We start from the raw sequence: 5,817 nt of genomic DNA, 5'->3' as shown, positions 1-5,817 counted from the left end.
CTGCGGGGGTGGTGGATGGCACTGAAATCTTTGACATTCATCTGCTGCTAGTGAGTTTTACCACATCCAGATTTTTAGGGCTTTTTTTAGGGGTGATTTTTTCTTTATTTGACATTTTTAGGGGAGGGTTTGTGATTTTAAGGATTTATAAGGGGAGCGATATTTTATAGTGGGTGAATATATTGTTAGTTTGTAGAAATGTCTCATTTGAAATTTGCAACTTTTAATGGTCAATTAAGTAGAAGTGAGTATTGCCTATATAAAAAATTATTGTTGATATAATTGATATTGCTTTTTTGCAAGAGACACATTTGACTGAAAAAGAACACTTGAAATTGAAGAGAGATTGAGAAGATGTGTTTTCTTCTTTTAATTCTAAGGCAAGAGGCATAGCGATTTTAATTCATAAGAGTTTGCCATTTGAATTACAATCTTTGGAAGGAAATGCTGGGAGAGTTTTGAGGGTGAAATGTAAACTTTTTGCTGAAGCTTGGACTTTGCTTAATGTTTATGCACCTAATATAGATGATGAACATTTTATTTCAGAAGCTTTTCTGTTGTTAAATCAGGCTAATGAAAATATTCTAGTTGGGAGAGATTTTAATTGTGTTCTGGATCCTTTATTGGATAGATCCCTGAAAAGTGTAAGGAAATCAAAGATGGCAATACAAATTAGGGCTTAAGTGAAAGATTTAAATTTGGTGGATATTTGGAGAAGAGTTAATCCTACAGAGGAAGATTTTTCTTTTTATTCATTTCGACATGATTAATTTTCCAGAATAGATTTTTTTTTGGTATCGGCATATTTACAGGGTAGAATATTACAGGCTGGGTATAAAAGTAGGGTTTCTATCAGATCATTCTTTATTGTTTTTTCTTGTGCAAGTTTGGAAGTGGTACGTTCATCCTATAGGTGGAGGTTTAATACAATGTTATTGAAAAAAAACAGAGTTTGTTACTTTTGTTAAAAACAGATTACTTTGTTTTTGGCTGAGATTATTAATTCTGTAGATAGTTGTTTTGTAATATGGGATGCTTTGAAAGCTTATTTAAGAGGGCAGATTATTAGTTATACTACAAAAGTTAAGAAACAATATATGGCAGAAAGTTTAGAGTTGGAGAAATGAATTGCGAAGTTAGAGAAAGATTTTCAGAAAGATGTGACAGAAGATAAATAAGATTCAATAAAACCATTATCCTGCTTCCCCTCAGAAGTGTATAATTTTTGATAGAATGAATAAAACTGGTCATTAATTTCCTGAGGTTTCTAGATAACTATTGAATTCTTTTTAACAGCATTAATGGTCTGTGATACTGTTCCATTTTTAATTGCCATGCAAGTATCTTATGTGCCCTCTCACCCAATTCATAATAATGCTGCTTAGAATGATTAATTAAACGCTCAAATTGATAGGTTTATAATGTATTGTAACGTAATTTCAAATTTGCCAAAGCCGCTTTTTAAAATCTTATCTAAATTAACATTACCGGTATTAGGGGAGGAAGATGTTATGGAATTGGAATCTCCATTTACATATTTTGAGATTAGGAGGCTATACAGGAGATGCCAAATGGAAAGTCATCAGGGGATGATGGATTTTCTGTGGAATTTTATAAAATCTTTTATGAAGATTTATCTTCTGTATTTGGGGATGTATTACAACAAATAACTGAAGAACAGGTGTTACCGGAATCTTGTTCGAGTGCTTTAATCACTGTAATTCCGAAAAAAAGATAGAGATCCAGTGAAAGTGTCTTCGTATAGACCTATTTCTTTATTGAATGTAGATTATAAAATTATAGCAAAAGTGTTAGCAAATCGGCTTGATAGGTACCTACCTAAGTTGATACATATTGATCAAACAGGTTTTATTAAGAATGGGAATGCGTCAGATAACATCCTTCGGTTGATAACTTTGGTCAATACATATCAAAAACAGCCCGCTATATACGGAAAAAGCCTTTGATAGGGTTGAATGGGATTTTTTAATTTAAGGTGTTATAGAAGTTTAAATTTGGCCCTTTTTTTATTGGTTGGGTGGTGACAAATGGTCAAGTTTCTTTACCATTTATATTGACACGTTCGACTCGGCAAGGTTGTCCATTGTCATCAGCCTTGTTTGCATTAGCTATTGAACTGTTAGCTCAGATGATAACACAGAATGAAAAGATAAGAGGGATGAGAGTTATGGACTAATTTATTTGGAAATGATGTCTTGATAGATTTGACAGAACCAAAACAGTCATTGTCACAATTGCAGGAATGTTTATTACAATTTGGAGAACTTTCTGGATATAAAGTTAATTGGGATAAGATTGAAATTTTGCCAGTTGGAGAGGGTGACTATTCAGAATATAAAAGTATTATAAAATTAAAATGGTCAGATAAACTCAAATATTTAGGAGCAATTGTAAATGCTGATTATCAATCTTTATACAAGTTAAATTATGTTCCTTTATTACAAAAGATTAAAGCAGATTTAATTAAATGGAAAGATATTCTGTTAACCTTAATTGGTCATGTAAACTGTATTAAGATGAATATTTTTCCCCGAATTCGATATTTATTTCAGTCGATACCATGTTCCCTTTCAAAGGGTTTTTTTTCAGGATTTAAATAAAATGGTGAGGGAATTTTTATGGAAAGGTAAATTACCGCGAGTAGCATTGTATAAACTCACATGGAAATATGCATAAGGTGGACTTCAGTTACCTCATTTTCAAAATTATTATGAAGCAGGTCAGTTGAAATTTGTTAGTAGGTTGATGGACATGGATCATGCTCCAAGTTGGGCGAAAGTGGAGATGGCTTGAATTTCTGAAGTTGAGTTGCATCAATTTATATTTGATGGAATATTAATTTGTTGCGGGAATGTAATATGCCGGTATTAAAACATTTGTTAAAGGTTTGGACTAAAAGAAATAGGATTTTAGGATCAAAAGGTAAATTATCAATTTTAACCCCATTATATAATAATCAATTATTCCTTTTTCAATATTCAATAATCATTTAAAGAGTTGGGTCTCTAAGGTTATAAAGACATTGCAGGATTGTTTTGAGGAAGGACAACTTCTTTCTTTTAATTAATTGAGGGAACAATTTGATATATCTGAAAATTCTTTCTTTGTGTATTACCAGCTTAGAGCTTTGGTAAAAGATATTTATGGTAAAGAGATGATTTTACCTGCATTGATGAAATTTGAATCTTTGATTTCCTCTATACCAAAGAAGAGTTATATTTCAGTTATGTATTAAGTGTTACAAGATAGTATGGATAAACCAGAATGGGAGAAGTCTTAGCTTAAATGGGAAAGTGATTTAACCTTTATTTTTCCGGAAGATAATTGGGCGGATATGTGTAATGATAGTGTAACTAAATTGACGAATGTATGATATGGAATGATTAATTATAATTTTTTACATCAGTTATATTTAACTCTGGAGAAATTGAAAAAATATGGTTTTAGTAACTTGGATTCTTGTTTCAGATGTGGGTTTTGTACTAGAACATTTTTACATGCTGTTTGGTCTTGTGTTAAAGTACCACCATTTTGGGAAGGAATTAGGTAAGTTTTGGAAAAAATTATATAATATTAAACTACCATTAGACCCATCCATTTTTTAAAATTGGGTTATATAGTTTCTTTAAGGGGATTAGGGTTGGATAAGTTACAAATTACATTTGCACGTTTAGTGTTGTCTGTAGCACGAAAATGAGTAGCTAGTACATTAAAAGATAATATAGAGATTAGTATAATATGCTGGCATAATGAATTGAAAGCTTGTATTATTATAGAAAAAAATACATATAATTTGCATGATAATTACTCTTTTTTGTTAATAAGCAGTTTCTTATTTAGAATATATGCATTTAGATATTGATTTGTGAATACTTTCAGTTTTTCTTTTTATCTATATTTTTGGCTCTCCTTAAGAGAGCTGGCTAATGGGGTGGGAGGGTGGGGTGGGTTTTTTTTATATACTTATACAAAATTGTTCTTATTGGATTGTATGTTGTTTTTTTAATGATTCTTTAAATAAATAAAGTTTTTTAAAAAAGGGAAAATCTTGCCTGACAAATCTGAAATATTTTGAGGAAACCACAAATAGGCTAGACAAAGAGATGCAGTGGATGTTGTATATTTGAATTTTCAGAAGGCTTTGAAAAGGTGCCTCACATGAGGCTGCTTAACAAGATGAGAGCCAATATTACAGGAAAGATATTAGCATGGGTAGAATATTGGTTGATTGGCAGGAAACCAAGAGTGGGAATAAAAAGTTCCTATTCTGGTTGGCTACCAGTTACAAGTGGTGTTCTGCAGGGGTTGGTCTTGGGGCCACTTCTTCTTAAATTGTTTGTTAATGATTTGGATTCTGGAATAAATGTCTTTGTGGCTAGGTTTCCAGATGATACAAAGATAGGTGGAGAGGCAGGAGGTTGTTTTATTTTTGCAAACTTTATTTAAAAGATAACAAAAACGTAGCATACAGTATAGAAATAATCAAAGAAAAATTTTCATTAACACCCATCCCACCCTCCCACCCCTACACCCAACTCCCTTAAGGGAAGCAAAAAAAAATATAGATTATATATATTTTAAAAATTGTAAATGTTAATAACATTTCAAAATATATCTAAATGCATATATTTCAAATACGGAGACCACTTACTAAGAAAGAAGAATAATTATCATGTAAATTTTTTCCATAACAACACATACTTTCAATTCATTATGCCAACGTAGTATATTAATCTCAGTATCACCTTTCCAAGTACTAGCAACACATTTACACGCTACTGATAACACCAAATGTACAAAAGCAATTTGAATTTTATCCAATCCCATTCCCCTTAACGAATACAAATTTCCCAACAAAAAATTGTTGAATCTAACGGTAGTATAAAATTATATAATTTCTCCAAAACTACTTTAATTCCTTGCCAAAATAATTGAACTTTAACACAATTCCATACAGCATGTAGAAAAGATCCAATACATGAACCACATCTAAAACAAGAATCCAAATTACTAAACCCATAGTTTTTTAACTTTTCCGGAGTCAAATATAATTAATGTAAAAAATTATAATTAACCATTCCATATCGTACATTAATCAATTTAAATACATTGTCCTGATACATATTTGCCCTCTCATCTTTGGGAAAATTAAATACTAAATCACTCTCCCATTTAAGTTTAGATTTCTCCCAATCTGGTTTATCCATACTCTTCTCTTCTTTGGCTTGGCTTCGCGGACGAAGATTTATGGAGGGGGGTAAAAGTCCACGTCAGCTGCAGGCTTGTTTGTGGCTGACAAATCCGATGCGGGACAGGCAGACACGGTTGCAGCGGTTGCAGGGGAAAATTGGTGGGTTGGGGTTGGGTGTTGGGTTTTTCCTCCTTTGCCTTTTGTCAGTGAGGTGGGCTCTGCGGTCTTCTTCAAAGGAGGTTGCTGCCCGCCAAACTGTGAGGCGCCAAGATGCACGGTTTGAGGCGATATCAGCCCACTGGCGGTGGTCAATGTGGCAGGCACCAAGAGATTTCTTTAGGCAGTCCTTGTACCTTTTCTTTGGTGCACCTCTGTCACGGTGGCCAGTGGAGAGCTCGCCATATAACACGATCTTGGGAAGGCGATGGTCCTCCATTCTGGAGACGTGACCCACACAGCGCAGCTGGATCTTCAGCAGCGTGGACTCGATGCTGTCGACCTCTCCCATCTCGAGTACTTCGACGTTAGGGATGTAAGCGCTCCAATGAATGTTGAGGATGGAGCGGAGACAACGCTGGTGGAAGCGTTCTAGGAGCCGTAGGTGA

Source organism: Narcine bancroftii, chromosome 1 (assembly GCF_036971445.1).
Source record: "Narcine bancroftii isolate sNarBan1 chromosome 1, sNarBan1.hap1, whole genome shotgun sequence".
Lineage (NCBI taxonomy): Eukaryota > Metazoa > Chordata > Chondrichthyes > Torpediniformes > Narcinidae > Narcine > Narcine bancroftii.
The sequence above is the reverse complement of the archived record's forward strand: the minus strand, read 5'-3'. Positions refer to the sequence as shown.